This window comes from Xenopus laevis, chromosome 8S (genome assembly GCF_017654675.1).
Source record: "Xenopus laevis strain J_2021 chromosome 8S, Xenopus_laevis_v10.1, whole genome shotgun sequence".
In the NCBI taxonomy this organism is placed as follows: domain Eukaryota; kingdom Metazoa; phylum Chordata; class Amphibia; order Anura; family Pipidae; genus Xenopus; species Xenopus laevis.
This window is the reverse complement of record NC_054386.1, coordinates 43,108,193-43,131,270: the sequence shown is the minus strand read 5'-3', so window position 1 is coordinate 43,131,270 and position 23,078 is coordinate 43,108,193. Positions and strand designations below refer to the sequence as shown.

Below are 23,078 nucleotides of genomic sequence, written 5' to 3'. Positions count from 1 at the left end.
CTTAGATCTACCAGGCAGCTGTTATCTTGTGTTAGGGAGCTGTTATCTTGTGTTAGGGAGCTGTTATCTGGTTACCTTCCCATTGTTCTTTTGTTTGGCTGCTGGGGGGGATAAGGGAGGGGGGTGATATCACTCCAACTTGCAGTACAGCAGTAAAGAGTTATTGAAGTTCATCAGAGCACAAGTCACATGACTTGGGGCAGCTGGGAAATTGACAATATGTCTAGCCCCATGTCAGATTTCAAAATTGAATATAAAAAAATCTGTTCACTCTTTTGAGAAATGGGTTTCAGTGCAGAATTCTGCTGGAGCAGCACTATTAACTGTCATTTTTTCCCATGACAGTATCCCTTTAATGCTTCTATGCCTCTTAAGGGAATAAACTGAGAACAGCGATGATTTAATATCATTTTAAATAACAATTTACATTTACATTTCTGTTGTGTGTTTTTAGCAGAAAACTTAACGCCCCATTCTATGCTTTGAAGAAAGGCAGCCTTTAAATAGTTAAAATGTGCTCTTCTGAAATTCAGGGTATTTGTTGCCCCGGTTTATATTTGTTTTTTGCACCAAACATTAAATGAGACCACATTATGGTCAATATTACCCAGGAGTTTAGTTACTTGAACATTTGCTATATGTTCTGGGTTGTTAGTGATCACTAGACTGAAAAAGGGCCAAATGAGGCCTGAAACGTTGCGGTAATGCCCGACACTTGAGCAATGAAGGCATTTTAACTTTTACAAGATTTTTGGTGCTGTTCATACCGTACTTTGGCTGTATTTGCTGGTGGGAAGTGGCCACTGGAGAACCTGCACCCACATAAAGAAAGTAAGAAGATTTAACAAGGTTGTGCTGACTATTTTGACTAGAGTGATCACTAGACTGGTCCGATTGGCATCTTGGAGCCAGGAAGGAATTTTTCCCTCTCTGAGGCAAATTGGAGAGGCTTCTGATGGGATTTTTTTTGCCTTCCTCTGGATCAGCTAGCAGTTAGGCAGCTTATATGACATAACAGGTTGAACTTTATGGATGTTTGTCTTTTTTATTGTGTTATGAAAATCCAGAATGAAATACATGGACTTGTGTTGTGATAGAATAGAGGGTCAGAAAAAAGTGTTTGTGTCATTATATTTGAATTTTTTCCCATTAGCATCAATCATGGCCTCCCTGTGTTTTGTACCTGCTGGGTCAACAAACTTCAAAACCTCAGCTGTCAGTCTTTCTCAAGATGGGGCACCCTGCGCCGTGTCTATGTCGACAAAGATTACTGCTTCCCCAATACTTCCCAGTGGGTTAAGAGACGACAAGGAGGTTATGCAGAATCTGAATAGTAGACTGGCTACATACTTGGAGAAAGTTGGAGCACTGGAAAAATCTAACAAGCAACTGGAATCCCAAATACAACAGAAAATATTGGATCAAAAGCCACTACAGAAAAGTTATAGTGCGCAGCTCAGCCTCATCAAGGATCTTCAAAATCAGGTGAGGTCAGATGTGTGGATAGTAGTCACACAATACGTTGTATTTGCTTTGATTTGATATTGTCACATCAATACCTGTGCCAGCTTTGCGCCCTATCACCAGACAAATTTTACAGGACGTTACCTTTCGCCAGAGTTTCCTTCTCCAGCTTTGACCTGGCAAACTCATAAAAATGAAACTACATCTTCCTCAGTCTTATGTTAGTGACATCATATCCTGTATGCTGAAAAGTCATGAAAGGTGTAAAAAAAAAACACTGGCGTTTTTTCATATTTTAAAGAGGAATTGCCTTGTAACTATTAAAGATTTTTGTGTTAACATTTTTTTCCAAACATTTTAGGGGCAATTTGTTCTAGGGTGGGCTCATGTTTAGGGCATTAGAGGATCTCTTTTGTCTTTATTTTGCTTCCTTGGACATGTGTAATAATAAGTGGCCACTTCAAACATTTGCACCAACATCTCTAATAAAGACATATATATGAACTATATGTACCCGCCCTATTGAAATTGACCTAAGTGGAAGAGTACTAACAAGGTTTCGTAGGCAGAAATGAATGTTAGCGGGGGCGTGGTTTCTCTCTTGATGTGAGAAGACGTGTTTTCGTGGGGCTCCGCCGGCCTTTGCTATTGATTCCTGAACAAGAGGATTCATTCCCTGCTAAACTTGGGTTATTACCTACACCGGCAGCTGACTATCCTTGTGCTGTGCAATGGGCCCCGGTAAACTGCCTAAGAAAACTACAGAGGCTACGACGCGGCTTGAAAAGTTTGCTCGTTGTGAGCGGCCTAACAAAGATGGCGCTGCCTCGCATACCTCATCGCCAAGTTCGTCACCCCTACACAGCCCGGCTGCGCTGACGGAACCCACATTGGCGGACCTGCTCGCTGAAATCAAGGCGTCTAGGGACTCTTGCACTACTTTGATTACAGCAAAAACGGAGGAACTCAAGGTAGAATTTTCTATTCTTAAGCAAGATATTCAGAAACTCCGCAAACGCACGGGGGAGGCGGAACTGCGTATCAGTGCCTTGGAGAATCTGACTACTCCCTTACCACAACAAATTAGTGATCTCCAACAGTCCCTCACGATGTCCCTAACCAAAGTAGACGATCTGGAGAACAGACTTCGTCGTAATAACGTCAGGTTTGTGGGCTTCCCTGAGAGGGTGGAGGGGCAAGAACCGGAAAAATTTATTGAGCAATGGTTGAAGGGGTCGTTTGATGCTGCCATGCTTTCAACTACTTTTACTGTGGAGCGGGCTCACCGGATCCCGATGCGCCCGCCGATTCCAGGGACTCCTCCAAGGGCGATTATAGCAAGGCTGCTCAATGCTAAAGATCGTGATGCCCTTCTTAGAATGGCGAGAACCCAGCCACATTTATCATTTGAGAACACAAGAATCTCCTTGTATCCTGATTTTTCCCTGGAAGTGCAACGCCAGAGGTCACGTTTTCAGGAAATTAAGAAAAGGCTGAGAGATAAAAAGATTGAATACGCCATGATGTACCCTGCCAAGTTGAGGGTTCAACGCAATGGCAGTACGCAGTTCTTTTCCTCTCCACAGGATGCTGCAGCGTGGCTTGAGAATTCGGCACCATAGGCCTTACCTTGGATACAGTTTTGCCTTTGGGATATACCAGTTGGTTCTTTCTATTTTTTATTTCCGGATACTAGGATGATGGGGACAATGAATATGTAACGAATGCTGTTGGATTATTTATATAATTTTTTTTTTTTCCTTTTATTTCCTTTTTACCAGTTCTGATCCTCTTCGGGAACATTATATATGCGTGAGCATGGTTTTTCTATTACTCTATGTTTTACCATACTTTGATGGATATTTTTATGTGGTTTTATAACCATTACTGTTCAGTTCTATGCTATGTCATGGCTCACGCCTCTCAGGTGTACTTGGCCGGCGGACCAAAGGACCCTGGACTTACAAAGTACTTTATTTGCCTCTTCTACGGCTGTAAAATACAGCCTTTGAGTAGTTAAACTTGCCCTACTAAATGTGTTTTAGTTTTCAGTTTGGGGAGCAAATTCTGCCTCAGTTTGGGCCGGGCAGAAAGGGTGGGACCCTCCCAAATAACGGGACGGGTATGGGTAATGTTCTGTTGAATGTTTTTTGTTGTTACTCAGGTAGTGCTATGCTGTTCTCTTGTCAGGCCAGTTTTCACTTTGATTGGGGAGGTCAGCTCTTGGTGACTCTTGTTAATGATGCCTGTCTATCACAATGTCTGCTACTTTGAAGCCTGCAATTCTTTCCTGGAACGTTAGGGGGCTAAATGATAGGGTTAAGCGTAAATTGGTCTTGGACCATGTCAAGTCCTTGGGTGCGGGTATTATACTGCTGCAGGAGACCCACCTCACGGGTAGCAAGATACTGGCCCTTAGGCGTCCGTGGGTTGGCTGGGCGTTCCATGCCACTTATTCCCCGTATACTGGTGGGGTATCGATTTTGATTAAAAAAACAGTTAACTTTAAGTTGATTGATTTAAAATCTGATCCTAAAGGGCGATTTCTTTTTCTTAACTGTCTCATTGATTCTGCTCCCACTATTTTAGCAAATATCTATATCCCTCCACCCTATGCTGATGACTGCATAGTGCAGTTTGTATCGTACATTGCTGGCTTTCCCCACGCCCACATTATCTGTGCTGGTGACTTCAACACTGTTTTAAATGAGCAGCTGGATAGATTGAGAGGGGCGGGTACTGTTTCTGCTAATCGTGCAACCAACTTAGCTGCCCTAATGTCTGATGTTTCCTTAACTGAAATATGGAGATACTTGCATCCGACGGAACAGGGTTATTCTTGTTTCTCTGTATCCCATATGGCACTGTCTAGAATAGATATGATGTTTCTGTCTAAACACTTGCTACCTGCAGTTCAATCTGTGCAGTATCAAACTAGAGGTATATTGGACCATGCCCCTCTCAAGCTAACGTGGCACACTGACCTCCTGCATCGGGACACTGTGAGATGGTCCTTTAACCCAATATGGCTGACAATAATTAATAATGATGATGCTATTGCTGATTCCATTACACAATATTTTGCCTTAAATCAGGATTCTGCATCTCCTGCAGTGGTGTGGGAGGCGTTTAAGGCCAATTTGCGATCTACTTTACACTCCGAAATTAAAGCAGTTAAGAAAGCTTCCCATCTCACGGAACGGCAATTAGCTGACCAGGTGGATGCCCTTGCTGTGCAAGTCAATTACCAATCCTCTCCTACCAATTTGGCTGCTTTGAAAGTTGCTGAGCAGGCCTATACCACCCATATGCACAACCAAGCTAAAAAGAAATTACTGTTTTCCAGGGCAACTTTCTTTGAACATGGGGAAAGAGCTGGAAAAATTTTGGCATATTTATCTAAAGCTCAGTCCTCGCCTCCGGTAATATCAGAGTTATATGACTCACACGGGGTGCTCCACCATCACCCTAATGACATTATGTCTACTTTACAGGACTATTACTCCTCTCTTTATACTTCGAGGTTAACAGCTTCCTCGGAGGAACTGCAAGACTATTTCCGGGGTATAAACCTGCCCACTCTTCACCCTGACCAGGTTGATAGCCTGGAAGCTGACATAACCGAGCAAGAGCTGATCGAGGCCGTGGCGTCCTTTCCAGTTGGGAAGGTGCCTGGTCCCGATGGGCTTCCCATTGAAATTTACAGACGGTTCCAGGAAGTGATTGTCCCCACACTTGCCAAAACCATTAAGGACTCGCTAGATAATAAATCGTTACCACCTTCTATGTATGAAGCTACGATAGTCTTGCTAGGAAAACCTGGCAAGGATCCTAGGCATTGTGATGCCTACCGCCCCATTTCATTGTTAACGTCAGACATAAAAATTTTGGCGAAGGTTCTTGCTTTGAGGTTGGGCTCAGTTATCACTAGTTTAGTCAATGAGGACCAAACGGGTTTTATACCTGGTAAATCTACAGCTCTGAATATACGCAGATTGTTTGCTAATCTCAGCCTCTCACATGATAATCAAGGCCATAGAACGGTTGTGGCTTTAGATATTGCCAAGGCGTTCGATACGGTGGAGTGGGGATATCTCTGGCACATGCTGCAGTCCTTTGGTTTTGGTCCCAAATTTATTGCCCTGGTTCAATTGTTATATGTGGCCCCCTCAGCAAAATTAAGAATCAATAATGCATTGACTGCTCCCTTTCTGTTACACAGGGGAACGAGACAAGGGTGTCCCCTCTCCCCCTTTTTGTTCGCACTGGCTATTGAGCCCTTAGCCCATTTAATTAGGAATCATGCAACTATTTCTGGTTTTAAGCTTGGACATAGGGAGGACAAGATCCAATTATATGCGGATGACGCCTTACTCTCCTTAGGCGACAGAGGTGCTTCCTTGAATAATGCCATGAGTACTTTGTTGGAGTTTGGCAGGATGTCTGGTTTACAATTAAATCAGTCCAAGTCCGTGGCTTTATTGTTGGATCCACTTACAGACGATGAGTGCCCTGAAACCTTTCCCTTCCAAATTGTTACTGAATTTACATACCTTGGGGTGGCAGTGTCGGCTACCCTTGGGTCCTATCAACAGTTGAATCTGGATCCGCCTTTGGACTGGATGGGGACTAGGCTGAAATCTTGGTCCAACTTACCTATTGGTCCTTCTGGTAGGGTTCAGCTTATTAAGATGCTCTTTTTGCCTAAACTTTTGTATGTGCTTCAGCACGCTCCGGTGTGGATTCCTAAATCCTACTTTGTTAAAATTAATGTCTTATTTCGGCAGTTGATTTGGGCCCACTCCAGACCTAGACTTAAGCTGGAAACTTTGATGCGTGCTAAATCCAAAGCAGGCCTTGCTCTGCCGGACATGCACTTATATTACTTGGCAGCTCAATTGGGGCATTTAGTTACATGGGTGGAGAATGCTCATCACAGGACTCTTCACTCTCTCTGGGCGCAGTTGACAGGGTTGGATTTAAATCCCATTGGATGGTTTCTGAGTAAGTCCACGTGCATCTCAAACCAAGCACTGAGTCTGCCTCTATTCCAATCCCTACGTAAAATCTGGCATCTAGCTAACAGGGTGATAAAGTCCTCCACTACTGATCCTATTACACCACTTTGGAATAACCAGATTTACCCAGCCATTGCCAAGCTCGGGCCCATGCCTCAGTGGGTTCAATGTGGTATTACGACTGTGGGAGATGTCTGGCTGGATGGCAAGCCGATCTCTTTTGCTCAGTTGAGGGATCTCCATCACCTCCCGCAGAACCAGTGGCTAAATTACTATAGACTTAACCGTGGCCTTAAAGCAGCTCACAAGCATAGTACCATTTCTCTCTCTACCCACCCGTTTCTGCTCTATGTCAACAGGGGCCATACTAAAGGTCTAGTCACCATGCTGTACGCTAGGCTATTACAGGGTGCTCATGGTAGTAATCTTCAGGAGCTTTGTCACAAATGGGAGGCTGATGTGGGTGCTATTTCTGAGGAGGAATGGCAAGAAGCGCAAGACTCTATCCTTTTGGTTTCCCCTAATTATAGATTTCGCACCGTTCAATTATATATTTTCCATAGAGCGTATTATACCCCTGCTAGGTTACATTTTATTAATCCTGCTACTCCGGATCTGTGTACTAGATGTGCCCTGGAAAAAGGGTCTCTTTTGCATATGTTGTGGAGTTGTAGCAAGATTGTGCCGTACTGGGGGTCTATCTTGGACACCTTGGATCGGGTTTTGCAAATACAGATAGATAGATCGCCAAAAGTGTGTGTTTTGGCTGTTTTACAGGATCTAAACCTTACCCAGTATCAGCTGCTTTTCTTACAGGAGGCTTTACTGTTGGCCAAGAAACTTATTACTCAGAATTGGAGGAACGTCGCTCCTCCCACGTTTGCTTGCTGGAAGCAAAGTATGATAGTTGTATCCAACATTGAACAACTCGTCTATTTGAAACGGGGGGTCCCTGCTAAATTTAGTAGGATTTGGGGTCCCTGGTTGGATGAATTCCCCCTTCCACATGGCAGCTCAACTCCTGGGTGAATCACTGTTTCGGTGCTATGGTGCTGTTATGACTCTAAAGTTCTTGTTTCTGTATCAGTTTGATTTGTATAGCTCTCTCATATTGCCTTCTGTACGGATGTTGATGTATAGTGTAACATATATATACTACATGCATATATCCTGTTACTGACTTGTTGGACAATGCTATGTTTCCTTTTTTTTTTTTTCTTTTTGTTTGTGCTCCTGCTGTACAAACGTTTATGACTCCTGTCCTTTTATGTTTTCAATAAACTACCTGAGTTTAAAAAAAAAAGAAGTGAATGTTAGCAAAAGTTTGCTATGAAATGCTCATGCTGACGAATTAATTAAAGACGCGACTTCGCATTTTAGTGAATTAGCGTAGTGGTAACGAATTTTCTCTTGGCAAAGTAGCGCGAAATGTGGCAGAGCATTCACTGGTGAAAATTCGCCCTTTAGTGAATATGCCACATTGTCTATGAGAAGCGGCTCCAAGCATTATAGTAGCCATCAATGTCTGGAATAACTGATAGGGTGAAATTATGTTTAGTACAGGTATAGGATTTGTTATGCAGAAACCTGTTATCCAGAATGACTTCATTATAATCAAATGAAAAAAGAATATATAAATGATTTCCTTTTTCCCTGTTATACTGAAACCTTGTACTTGATCCCAACTAACATAATAAATCCTTAATGAAGGAAAAACAATGCTATTGGGTTTAATTAATGTTTAAATCATTTTTAAGTAGACTTAAGGATCCAGATATTGGAAAGATCCCTTCTCTGGAAAACCCCAGGTCCTGAGCATGCTGTATAGCAGGTCCCATACCAGTACTGGTTACACACACACACACAACTCTTTTATACGGATAATTTCCATCTGAAATGTGTGCATCTCAAACAAGTGGTTTCCTTGCACTTACATTGGCATCAATATAAATTCGCTGCTTTGAGATTTCTTATCTGATAAAGATAAACTTCAGAGTCACTAATAATGGTTATTCCATTAAGGGATGTGACTGTTACAACCTACAGTCTTACTTCATATTTCAGATTGCAGAATCTGTCTCACAAAACACCAAGCTTGAGCAGGAAATTGATAACAACAAACTGGCTGCAGATGACTTCCACGTCAAGTATGTATTCTCTATGACAATAGGCCTATATTATTATACACAACAAAGGCATTTGTATTCTTCTGCACTATTACAGGTATAATATATATATATATATATATATATATATATATATATATATATATATATATATCTCAAGTCCCGGGTGCTCCTCATAAAAGAGCATGTATAGATGTAATTAGGAGCACTCACGTGTATTGTGAAATAGAGGTTTTTATTGTAATTTTACAGACTACCCCACATCAACGCGTTTCGGTTCTCTATGAGCCGTCGTCAGGCATCCTGACGACGGTTCAGAGAGAACCGAAACGTGTTGATGTGGGGTAGTCTGTAAAACTACAATAAAAACCTCTATTTCACGATACCCGTGAGTGCTCCTAATTACATATATATATATATATATATATATATATATATATATATATATATATATATATATATATAATATCAAAACAGGGGGGTTGTGGGAGCACTCTAAAGGCTTTAAAGTATATATATATAAGTATAATAAATGCTATTGCATATGTACCCCAAACAGGGGTTATTTTGTTACAAAGTTATGATCATAAAATTGATAAGCCACCATACCACGTCAAGGTAAACCCCGAATGGCGGTCCCTAACTTGTTTTATTTTTTATGTGCATTCTAGCATTACCTGTAATCAATGTCCATTGAACGCTGTTTTTTCACTGAGGGCTAAATATATATATTGCCTATAAATTACTATGCTGTACATTTGCATAAATACACATAATAGAACCAGCTGTTTTGCTTCCATCTGCTGACCCATTGTCCTTAAAAAAACATCATCAAGGCATTATCTATTTATGTTCATATAAATGTTATGCAGAAATGTGTTCAGAATATCCTGCTGTCTATTTAAGGGGAAAACATTGAAACTCAAACAGTATTTTTTTTTTTTGCACTGCCCCCCTCCCTGCGAACGCAGGCGTGTATGCACTGGAGCAGTGCTCCTCAGAAAGCAGCTGGGTGGCATGCCACCCCTCATATTTTGTTATCCTAGGCCCAGGCTTTTGTGGCATCACAAATCTGGGCCTGCATGTGTCCATCAAGTTCAACCTTTTAACTCTATTTTAACCTGCCTAACTGCTAGTTAATCCAGAGGAAGTCAAAAAACCTTATTTGAAGCTTCTCCAATTTGCCTCAGAGGGGGGGGATCCTTCCTGACTCCAAGATGGCAATCAAACCAGTCCCTGGATCAACTTTTACTATAAGCTATCTTCCATAACCCTGTATTGCCTCACTTGATAAAAAGACATTCAACCCCTTAAAGCTACCTAATGTATCAGCCTGTATGATTCAGGGAGAGAATTCCACATCTTCACAGCTCTCTTTGTAAAAAAAACCCTTCAGAATATTTAGCCAGAAACTTCTTTCTTCTAATTGGCATGGGTGACATTGCATCAACTGGAAATACCTACTGGTAAATAAAGCATTAGAGAAATAATTATATGATCCTCTTATATATTTATACATAGTTATCATATCACCCCTTAAGCGCCTCTTCTCCATTGTGAACATCCCCAATTTGGCCAGTCGTTCCTCATAGTTAAGATTTTCCATACCTTTCACCAGCTTAGTTGCCCTTCTCTGTACCCTCTATAATTCAACAATGTCCTGATGAGTGCCAGAAATCAAAACTGTATGGCACATTCATATAAGTGTTGAACTGGAAGTGGCGCGACCAGACTGGACGGATTTTGTTGAAGAACTGCAAGTCTCTGTTTTTTGAGCCAAAATTAATTGAAGTCTGGTCTCGCTGCTTCCAATTCAACACTTCTGAATGCGGAAGAGAGAGTAGGCTACTGCCCGCGGTAGGGCAGCCAGCAAATTTCAGATAACTAATTTTGGCCCCCCGTGTGGCCCTAGCCTTAGTCACACATGTTGAAGAGGGGCCAGAAAACATGTGTACATTCCAATAAACTAACATTAGGTTGCAAGTTATCTTGCCTTATAAGCTCCCCCTTTGCTATATTTGTACATTTGATATCTAGGTAAGGGAAAGTAAATTAAACCCAAACAATAATTTCTGTTATATTTCTTATTTTACCTACATTCCAATGTACTAACACTGCAAATGCTTGAATTGTCTTGAATTGTAAAAACATTAAATCAACAAAGTACAAATATCTACTTTTGTTTGTACTAGATGGAGCACAGAATCTGCTGTTTGCCAATCTGTAGAAAAGGACATTCGCTCACTAAGAAAAGTAAAGGAAGACCATGACACAATAAACATTAGCATTAAAGTTGAGTTAGAAGGTTTGAAGAACGAGTGGTTAACCCTTCAAAACAGCCACGCAAAGGTACCATATATAAACTCTTATAAATTCCATTGGTTCCCATTTTGAATCAACAGTAATCATACTGTTTGATTAAAGAAGCAATACCCTTCCCTATATAAGTGTTGGATTTGCTAACAAAAGGTGAAGCTTCAAAGGAAAGCTAATCAACCAGATGACATCCATACCATAATGTGTTCTTTCAAGCAAAATTATGGCACATCTAAAAATTATTAAGACTGGGCAAGGTTACTGAGGTAAAAAAAGTCAAAAGTCTATTCAAGGTTTGTCTCTGAATCAAATGAAATTCGGCCCATGCTTGTTGTTATGGGAGCTATATTTTTCCAGTTTTTTATTGGTCGACACCTCTTTAAAAAGACTGTATTGAGGGGAGACTAACAACTTATGAGTAACAGCCCATTTCGGCACGAAACACGTTAGGCTAATGCCTGTCCTAATAAAGATTTCTTAATTTCATAACTACTTGGGCTACTGCTTTACTAGCAGTCTGACTCTTCCACTTTGGATTTTTCTTATACTCCCTAAAATGATTGGTAACCCTTGGACTGGTGGTTCCCTTGGATGAGACCACTATAGCCACCTTAGGACAAAAGTTGAAGCCGCTTCAGGACAGCAGGGGGAAAAGAATTGCCCCATCAAGGTGGTTGCCAATATTGCTAGTTACAGAAGATCAAAGGGCACCAGTTCAGGCTGTGCCCTGTCACAGGAAAGATCATTGAGGCTGCCTGGCTACAACCACCGTGGCTAAACCCTCATATTCCAGTGATCAGCAGTAGCAGTTCCCAACCCTGGTATCCGCCACAAACAGCTAAGTGCATGCTAACTACAGTACAATTGCTAAGTAACTTAGGTACCATGCCTTGCTGCAATAAAGAGATTCATTTCCCAAAAGGAATTGCATGTGTTCTACCCAATAGCCAAGTCTCCTAAAGTCAGAATATCTTGAGGATATGTAATTTTCCAGAGTTTGTCTCTTTCTTTAGATAATTTTCAGCACTATCTTACTATGTGAAACTGTGGGCATTCAGGGACAGAATTAGTCTGATGTAAGCCACAGCATCACTGCGTCAACTGAATCTCTCCCACTGGCTTTCTTTGTGCTTCGGACTGGGGGGGAACTGCATGGGGGGGATCCAGTTTGGGAAGCAGTGGGCACTGTGCAGTAGGGCGTAAATATAAATTAATGGTATGGTTAGTGTTAGTTTCTTTTTAAATAATCTTATGGGCTACAAAGTGTACATCCTACTAAAAAAAGTTGGTAAAATATGACCCCATGCCATGAATAAACAATTATTATAATAAATAATACTAGCTATGGAAACTCTTTTTCATTGAATTCTCAATTGTTTTAATTTTCTTCTGAATACACAAACAGATGGTAAATAATTAGTAGTTTTATGTCTTAGGGCTGAACTCCACGGCAAGCTTACATTCAACACGTCGCTTACATCTGCAGCGTGCAGCGTTTTCATCCAACAGTCTGATACATGTAGTTTGTACCCACTATTTTACATTAAGTTCCATTCTCTTCTGCACATCTGACACGTCACATGCGTGTCATCGCATGGCGACCTGTCGGATGTAAGCATGCCGTGGAGTTCAGCCCTTAGCATTTAAGAAAAAAAATGGAAGAAGTTAGGTAAATCCTCTTAACAGCTGTAATGGTAACTTTTTTCCTGCACAGCCTGACTGTCTTTCCCATTGTTGCAGGACCTAGAAGCAGCCAGGGAGTCAGTGGCCAAAGGAAAGGTGGAGGTTGAAGTAGATGCTGTTAAAGGACCAGATCTCAACCTTATCTTGTCTGAAATACGTTTGCAATATGAAGATATTATGAAGAAAAATAAGGAGGAAGCTGATGCTTTGTTCCAGTCTCAGGTAAAATAACATACATTTAGGGGCAGATTTTAAAATGTTCGATTTATATTTTTTGTGTCAAAACTCACAAATTTGAATCTAAAAGCACCAAATTCAAATGTGAGATGTATCACATCTCGACTATGAAAGATTCTAATAAGAATATTCACCATCAAAAACCTGCCTAATTAATTTACAAATCAATGGCAGAGGTATATTTAAATATGTTAATAGCCTTCCTGACATTCAAGTTTTTTTAGGAGCAAAATTCGATTAGAGTTTTGTTTATATTCGAATTGAATACGAATCAAATTTTTAGGTCGTATTCGATTATATTTTAGACGTTCAAATTTTTCATAAATAACCTCCCATTCAAGTTGTTAGTACATCGAGTTTATTTGAGTAAAATTAAATTCACATCAATTCACATCAAATTTGACCTTTGATAAATCTACCCATAAAATTTGGATTAGGCTAAAGTTAAAAAAGGCATTTCGATTTCACTGTTTGATATTTAAATGATGATTGTTATGCAGTCTTTTCGAAAGAGTGCAGTCATTTTATTTAAAATTTATTTCTGAACTGTTCATGTTCAAAAACTGTGACTTGCCTCATAGTGTGACAATGTTAATATGAAGATGGAAAAGGAGAACCAAGAGGTTCAGAGTGTACAAAATGAGCTGCGAGAGCATAAGAGCAAAATACAAGGCCTACAGCTGGAGTTGAATGCTCTGTACAACCAAGTAAGAAATAAAACTTAAGTCGTTGTTGGCTTGTCCAAAATCCTTATACAGTATTGTAGAGCACTGGCGTAACTAGATGTTCCTGGGCCCCACCGCAAATTTGTTTTAGGGCCCCCAAAATATCCAGAGGTTGTCAAGTTTTACCAATATATATTGAAATTACTCATTAAGTAGGGCCTCATGGGGCCTCCTATACCTCCTGGGCCCCCCTGCAGCCGGATTTCTAACTATAGATCTAAAACTAAAGCATTATCACATCAACTTCATGTGACCATGTAAATGTGTGCCCAATAATAATAGGCAAAGCTGACATTACTGTCAATGGGCTTTTTGTGGCGACAGCACAATTTTGTCTGCACACAATATTTTGGCGTTTAGAGTGGGTTTTATTGTGGCAAGACCTATCATAAAATTTCACTTATCGCTAGTCCCCAATATTAATGTAGCTATTGAGTATAAATAATATAAGAAGTCTTTTGCCCCATTATGATTAGTAGTCTACCAGCAGAATAAGAGCGTTGTCACAAAATTACTCATATCTGCAGGTTAAAATGATAAAACAGGATCTTGATGCGACTGAGCTGCGATACCAGAACGAGCAGAATAGACTGCAAAACCATGTATCCTCTGTAGAACTTGATCTGTCAGATCTTGCCCGGACTGTTTAAAACAACAAGCTTGAATATGAAGCATTGTTGAGAATCAAAGAAACTCTGGAAGCTGAAATCACAGAGTACAGGCGACTCCTAGAAGGTGACCATGAGTAAGTATTATTTTATCCCTGTCTAAGCACTGGTTCTAGATATTTCACATCAGTATGAAGAGAATCATTATATATGTGTACATCATTAATTACATTTTACACCGGAGAATGTTGCAGCTTTGTGTAATTTATAACCTTCACTTTATGCAAACAAGCTTCACATTCCTTTTCAGGTTAGTGGTGAGCTGGAGACAGCAGAAGTACAATTAGCAGAAAAAAATTTATTATCTTTTTACAATGTAAAACAAAACTACAAAATCAGCAGTGATCGCAACATTCGCTTTTGTTCTGCAAAAATGCCACTGGACGATTTTAATTTATTTCTGCCATGGGAAGTATGAAGTGACTGGGATGAAAAAGGAAGATTTGACCTGAATTTCCCTGATGGGATCCTAAGGTTCAAATTGTCCCACTTGTTATTTGCTTTGCTTTTAAAACAATTGTGAACAGAACTGTAAATGATTGTTGGGCTTATGGCAAATGCAATACCTGAATCACACAGAGCAAATTGTAGAAAATTTGCCTGACATATTTCATGGCTGTAGGGGTCAGTGTCAAACTGGGGGTCTATGGGCCCCACACCACCCCCCAGGCCCACCAGCTACAAACTAAAGTCGCATCCCCCCTCCAGCCCCCCATCCTAGCCTCAACCCCCTTCTGGCCCCCCATGCTTTTCTATGCCATTAAGCAGCAGCAACCCAGGCCAGAGAGGAAGGTTGGGGCAGTGACCAGGGTCAGAGAGGGAGGGAGATAGAGCGGCAGTGCTTCATGTAGGAAGAAGGTTTGAGCCAGCAAGGCCCATGAGAGCCGGGGCGCAATGGGTTTTTCCCCAAGGCCCCGCTGGCCCAGTCTGACCCTGGTAGGGGGTTCACATTGTATTGATCTGCACATCAAGTAATTCTTTTGTTTGCAATGTGATCAATGTTTTCACTATCATTATATAATTAATTTCCATTTATTTTTAAAGGGAAAAGGTTATTACACCTGAAGCCAAAAGTAAGTATACTTAATCTGTATTTACTTATATATGTTAAATATAAATAAGAACAGTAAGAATTTGAAATCTGTTCAAAAAACACATTATCTAGTAAAACATTAAAATTACCAGTAATTAGTATTTCTAATATCTAGTAAAATATTTTTATTACAGTATTACAGAATTTGGGCTAACCTCAGCCTGTGTATGACCACACACAGGCTGATCGAGCAGGGGCACTGAGTAGATGTGCCTCTCTCAACCTGCAAAATATGCAGCCTGAATGCCCATAGCCTAACTATGTAGGGGCAAATTTATCAAAGGTTGAAGTGAAAAATTTAATTTCGAGCTCATTTTTGTGTACTTCGACTAGGGAATAGTGCAAATTCGATTTGAATTTGAAAAAAAATGTGAAAATTCGAATTTAGAAATTTATCATGTAGTGTCTCTTTAAAATTTGAATTAGACCATTCGCCATCTAAAACCTGCCGAATTGCTGCTTTAGCCTATGGGGGATCTCCTAGAACCTATTTGAAGTCAATTGGTCGACTTTGGAAAATCTAAGGAGTTTTTTGGGAAAAAATGTGAATCATACGATTCGAATTAGATCGAAAATGGACCTATTCATTCGAAAACTGACCTATTCAGCCAATAAAAAAAACTTACCCTTGATTTCGACCCTTGATAAATCTGCTCCTAAGAGTGCGTCATCTTCTAATTGTACCTAGATCATGCAGCTGATCAGTAACCTTTACTATTTTTTTTCTCAAAAGAACCTGAAATCAAGACTAAAAAGATTATAAAAATTGTCACCCAGACTATAGTGGATGGAAAGCTTGTGAACGAGTCAAGTGAAGTGGAAGAGTATGAAAATGCTGAGAACAAATGCACTAGCGAATAAGAGCAATCATGTTTTTAACTGGGGAAGGCTAATGACTTACCTGCAATTACCTGTCTACTGCCTCAACTGATGATGTGCCTAGTGGCCTATATGTTTAGAAACATGTCATAACTATGATATTATACAAATAAGAATGGTGAGTTTAAACATGAATAATCCATATATTATAAATAAAATAAATGCCAAGAAATGCAGTGGGTGTATAGATTGCATTTCATAACATAGTATATCTATGCACTGCTCCATATTGTATGTGTGTCTAGCAGCCTGTGATTGACCCAGGCACCAATAACAGATTTACTAACTGGTTTGTTTTTGGAAATTTTTACAAAAGCATGTTTTACTTTAATTTCAGCCTATGCAATCATTTATTAATTGCACTGTGACCATACTAATACAAGTAGGCATTAACCCATTGCAAAAAAAGTGTTTTATAGGCCATAGCCACTCATATTAAATACTGAAAGAAACAACAATACACGGATTCCTAGAGATGTCTTAGTAAACTAAGACTTAAAGGGGTTGATCCCTTTTGAGTTAACTTTTAGTATGATGTAGAGAGTGATATTCTGACAATTTGTAGTTTGTTTTCATTTGTGGTTTTTGATTTATTTAGCATTTTATTTAGCAGCTCTCCAGTTTGCAATTTCAGAAATCTGGCTGCAAGGGTTTACCCTACCAACCATGCATTGATTTGAATAAGAGACTGGAATATGAATAGGAGAGGCCTGAATAGAAAGATGAGTAAAAAAAAGTAGCAATAACAATACCGTTTTACAGAGCATTTGTTTGTTTTTTCGGGAAGGTCCCCATAGGCTAACATTGGTGCTCGGTAGGTTTTAGGTGACAAAGTAGGTGGTCGAAGTTTTTTTTAAAGAAACAGTACTTCGACTATCGAATGGTCGAATAGTCGAATGATTTTCAGTTTGAATCATTCGATTCGAAGTCGTAGTCGAAGGTCGAAGTAGCCAATTCGATGGTCGAAGTAGCCAAAAAAAAATTAGAAATTCGAAGTATTTTTCATTCTAATCCTTCACTCAAGCTAAGTAAATGTGCCCCTAAGTGTTTTACTGAGTCGACATGTTTACCGTACAGATATGGGATCTGTTATCTGGAAACCCATTATCCAGAATGCTCTGAATTAAGGAAAGGCTGTCTCCCATATGACTCCAATTTATCCAAATTTTTAAAAATGATTTCCTTTTTCTCTGTAATAATAAAACAGTACCGTATACTTGATCCCAACTAAGATATAATAATCCTTATTGGAAGCAAAACCAGCCTATTGGGTTAATTTTGCATGATGTATTGTGTCCAAATAATGCAGTCATTCTGCACAATATAATATCCCTGATACTCTCTTGTAGCTAAGAGTGCTAGGATTCTTTTTACGGATTGTATTTGTGGAGGATTTTGGGAGATTCATTTTTCCCTGCAAAGAGATAGAAGGCACTCCCTTTCTTATACAAGTGCTGTCCAACTTCTGTGGTACTAAGGGCCAGAATTTTTCTAGGTGACACGGCGGAGGGCTGATAATGGAAGCATGTGTTAGAGTCCTGTGCGGAACCAATTTGTTAAACCGAACCCGACTGTGAACCGCAACCCGCATACTTACCCACTTGGACCCATTATCCGACCCACAAGTACCTTATCCGCAACCCGATCTGCAAGTACGATCCGCGACCACTGACCATCAAGGACCATATAGGAAGTGCTGTCATTGTAAACCAGAAGTGACATCATTGGAAGTAGGCGTGATAAGAAAAAACGGAGTAAAACACGGTATTGAGAAGACCCACGACCTGCAAACCTGGAGAAGCGCTGACACGCGTCTATACCCGCTCCACGAAACTTCTACCTGCAACCCGCAGGGTACCGCAGCTTTCTGCGGGTAACCGGCCAGCTTCAGGACTCTAGCATGTGTTGACTACTGCCAATATACCCTGAATGGTAAACAAAGGGTTTACATGAAGGGCCCTACATGGTGCACTACAACTTGAAACATCAGAAGAGAATGATGATGCACTGATGAGCAGCTTGTGAAAGAATGCTTCTTATTAGAAAGGATATTTTCTCATGAGACAATGGCTTTCGTTAGGGACCAGTCAGGGGCGTAACTACAGAGGAAGCAGACCCTGCGGCTGCAGGGGGGCCCAGGAGGTATAGGGGCCCCATGAGGCCCTAATTAATGAGCAATTTCAATATATATTGGTAAAAAAGGGCAACATGTGGTTATGTTGGGGGCCATAAAATGAATTTGCTGTGGGGCCCAGTAACATCTAGTTACGCCACTGGGACCAGTAACAAAAAAAATGAAAACACGTTATTTGCATTTGTATCTGTTGATCCAGCATCTGCAAATAAACCTTTTTTGGCAATAAATGTCCTATTTTATATGAGAGAAGTTTTCAGTCTGTAGTCTTGCAGGAAGTCATGAATTCATCCCTGTTTAGTTTTCTGTGTGAGTATGGCACACACAGGCAGAGTATGGCACACACAGGCAGAGTAGGGAGGCAGAGTATGGCACACACAGGCAGAGTAGGGAGGCAGAGTATGGCACACACAGGCAGAGTAGGGAGGCAGAGTATGGCACACACAGGCAGAGTAGGGAGGCAGAGTATGGCACACACAGGCAAAGTAGGGAGGCAGAGTATGGCACACACGGCAGAGTAGGGCAGGCAGAGTATGGCACACACAGGCAGAGTAAGGAAGCAGAGTATGGCACACACAGGCAGAATATGGCACATACAGGCAGAGTAGAGAGGCAAGATATGGCTCAAATAGGCAGAGTAGGGCAGGCATAGTATGGCACACACAGGCAGAGTATGGCACACAGAGGCAGAGTAGGGTACACACAGGCAGAGTATGGCACACAGGCAGATATGGTTTAAACAGGCAGAGTATGGCACACACAGGAAGAGAAGGGAGGCAGAGTATGGCACATACAGGCAGAGTAGGAAGCAGAGTATGGCACACACAGGCAGAGTAGGGAGGCAGAGTATGGCTCAAACAGAGTATGGTAGAGTCCTGCACGGGTCCATTTTTTGAAAATCGTACCCGACCCATACCCACAACCTGCAATTCGCAACCCGGACCCGCAACCCGCATTCTTACTTGATTGGACCGTCAAGTACCTTATCCGCAAACCGGACCCGTGACCTTCTGACCATCAAGAATCAGAAAGTGCTGTCATTGTAAACCGGAATTTACATCATCGGAAGTAGGTGTGATCAGAAAAAAGTAGTAAAAATCGATATTGAGAAGACCTGCAGCCCAACCCGCAAACCTGCACAACTGCCGACATGCGTCTATACCCGCACCTGGAACTTCTAACCGCAAGTTTTTGTGGGTAACCCGAGGGTACGCAACCCGCTGCAGGATTCTAGAGTGTGGCACACACAGGCAGAGTAGGAAGGCAGAGTATGGCTAAACAAGCAGAGTAGGGAGGGAGAGTACGCACACACAGGCAGAGTATGGCACACACATGCAGAGTAGGGAGGCAGAGTATGGCACATAGGGCAGGAGGAGTAGAGAGGTGTGAACCGATTAATAATGTGGGGAACATCTGGCCCACGGGCCACCTGTTGGACAGCACTGTCTTATACCTTTGACTTTGCTAATATACCCTGAATGGTAAACAAAGGGTTTACATGAAGGGCCCCCTGGTGCACTACAACTTGCAACATCAAAGGAGAATGATGATGCACTAAGAGCAGCTTGTGAAAGAATGCTCCTTATTAGAGTGGACATTTTCTCATGAGACAATGGCTTTCATTAGGGACCAGTAACAATAAAAAGTGAAAACATGTTATTTACATTTGTATCTGTTGATCCAGCATCTACAAATAAATATTTTTGGCAATAAATGTCCTATTTTATATGAGAGAAGTTTTCAGTCTGTAGTCTTGCAGAAAGTCATGAATTCATCCCTGTTTAGCTTTCTGTGTGAGAACTAACTCTGTTTATACGCTGTGCATCTTATCTGCACTGTAAACATGAACCATTTTGTCCTATTCAGTTTGAATGGTGTTGCTACCAATAAGGAATTATTATATATTTGTTTGGATCAAGTAAAATGTAATATTTTATTATTACAGAGAAAAAAGTTGGATTGTTTGGATAAAATAGTCTATGGAAAAACAGCATTTCCGTAATTAGGAGCTTTCTGGATAATGGGTTTTCAAATAGCGGATCCCATGTACTGTATGTATCAAAGCTGTTCATTCAGACAGACATCATTAGCATGTTGCAAATAGTTGGTATTATTGTGTACAATTCAGCCATCATCATTATCATGGAGTACCATTACTACTTTTTATTATTCTTCTTTTTATTCCTGCCATCTCCTCTTCATGTCCCACTCTCTTATTCAAATCAGTGAATGGTTGCTAGGGTTATTTGAACCCTAGCAACCAAAATCTGCATCTGGAGAGCTGCTGAATAAAAAGCCAAAAAACACATTACATTTTTTTTAAAAAAAAAAAAAAGCACATTGCAAATTGTCTAGTAAAATAACTCTCTATATCAGGGGTCCCCAACCTTTTTTACCTGTGAGCCACATTCAAATGTAAAAAGAGTTGGGGAGCAACACAAGCATGTGGTGCTAAATAAGGGCTATGATTGCCTATTTAGTGGACTGGCAGCCTACAGGAGGCTCTACTTGGCACTATATTTAATTTTTATGCAATCAAAACTTACTGCAAAGCCAGGAATTCAAAAATAAGCACCTGCTTTGAGGACACTGAGAGCAACATCCAAGGGGTTGGAGAGCAACATATTACTCATGAGCTACTGGTTGGGGATCACTGCTCTACATCATGTTTACATATTTTTAAGGTGAACAACCACTTTAATGCTACTAATACAATGTAAACTTCAGCAGTATGTGAATGTTCCCTGCATTATTGCTGCAGATCATCATTACTATGTGTACTTGCCTATCAATATGATGCTAGTTTGTCCAGTGCATTGCATTATTACTTCTGGACTATTTGCTTTTTTATTTTGGTATATTGTCTGCAGTCTTTAAAATGTATTAATTTAATAAATTAATTAATAAAGTTGCTTTTTCAAATTCTGCATCTTAAACTGTAAGTAATTTGTTAATTTTCTTGCAATTATTTCCTGAGCCCTTATAATACTACAAGAGTGAGGAGTACAGTATATTAGGGCTGGACTCCACAAGCGTTTTTCGTTGGATCGACTCCCATGGACAAAACACACTCGTGAAGTCCAGCCCTTAGTGTCAGGCTCTGCTGGGATTTAAGACAGGAATCTTTGGGTTTCTGGCTCTGCACCTTAACCATTGGGCCAGGTGAGCAGCCTGCAGGGCTACTCACTATCTATTACCTGGCCTTTGCAGCCCTAGCCCAGCAGCAGCCTGATTTGTGGTTTGGGGTCAGCCAATCAGGGCTGACCCTGCCCTATATAAAACTAGCCCTCCTCACCTGAGCATTGACCTACACTTGCACTGTCCCTAGCTAAAGGTTCCCGCTCTAGCCTCCTACCTTATTGTGCCTTTACCCTCAACCTTGCCTTGTTTGCCTTGCCTTGTTTCGATTCTGCCTTGCCTGTTCCTATTTCTGTTCCAGTCCTGCTTTGGCCTTGATCTGCCTTGCTTTGACCTTGCCTGTTCGTACTCCTGTTCCAGTCCTTGCCTTGACCTTGCCCTGCTTTTCTTCCTTGCTGTTCTGAATCTTGCTCTGTTCCTTGCCCCAATCCTGACTTTGCCTTGACTTTACCTTGCCCTATCTTTCCTTCTCCTGTCTGAATTTTATCAGCCTAGCCTGATCCTTATCCAGTCCTCCTGCTATCCAGTCCTCTGTTAAAAATTTTGCTAATGACTTCTGATTTGCAATATGATCTTTATTTTAGGGATCTTGATGCCACAGAAGTAGGGTTGCTGTTGACTAGCTAGAAGGGTGCAGTAACCTGTACGGTGATGTAGCTTATCCTGCTTTTCCTTTTCTAGTTGTATGTGACCTGCTAGGATACACCCCATTGGTGCCCTCTGCCATGTGAAATAACAAGGAAAGGCAAAGGCATATCATCCTTATCGAGATTTTCTTTTCTCTCTGGCGCCACTGTAAGCATTTAGAGAAAATTATCATTTCAACCACTGGAAAGTAATTACAGCTTTAACCGTTATTAAAAAATAAACCCGTTACTAAATGTAAATCATCCCACATACATATCTCAGTGACGTAACTAGAGTGGGCCAGAAACCCCTGCAAAAAAAACCTTATGAAGGGCCTGGCGCACTCCAATCCCCACTTTCAAATGGAATTGAAATAGCTTTTATTGTAAATAATTATTTTACAGAGAGATTCAGCGTTGACAGGTACGTCGATCTGAAAGACTGTTAATCGGAGGCTGCGTTAAAAAAAAAAAGTGAAGATGCTAATTAAACATGATTGTTTGAAAACATTATTTCAATTTGCACCAAGTTAAAAAAATGACAATGAGGGTTTGTTTATAGTGTCATGTAAGGAGATTGGGAATTATTTGCCAGAAAAAAATGCGGAGGAATAAAATAATATAATTTTGGGGAAGATCTGGTCAGGCCCGGATTGGCAATATGTGGATTCTGGCAAATGCCATTGGGGCTGCTGTAAGATGCCACAGCCAGTCACTACTTATTGAGCCTGTGGGGCTGTTTGAGCCTCTATGTACTTGAAATGCCAGGGCCTATTTTAAATCCCAGTCTGGGCACGGATCCAGTGCTTGAATTGGGCACAATAAGGTGAAGGGAAGCTATGTGAGCAGTGTAAGCCCTTCCCACTATAATAAATCACAACCACTTAAGACATTTAAGCTGTGTCCACACCCCCAATAAATAGGGTTGCCACCTGGCCGGTATTTTATATGTTGCTTGATGCCAATGTTAT

At 40.8% G+C, this 23,078-nt stretch overlaps 1 pseudogene; it reads left to right on the top strand.

Annotated features, from left to right (window-relative positions):
- The first annotated feature begins 1,008 nt into the window (after positions 1-1,008).
- On the top strand, positions 1,009-16,774 carry LOC108700030 (annotated as a pseudogene).
- Positions 16,775-23,078: the final 6,304 nt, after the last annotated feature.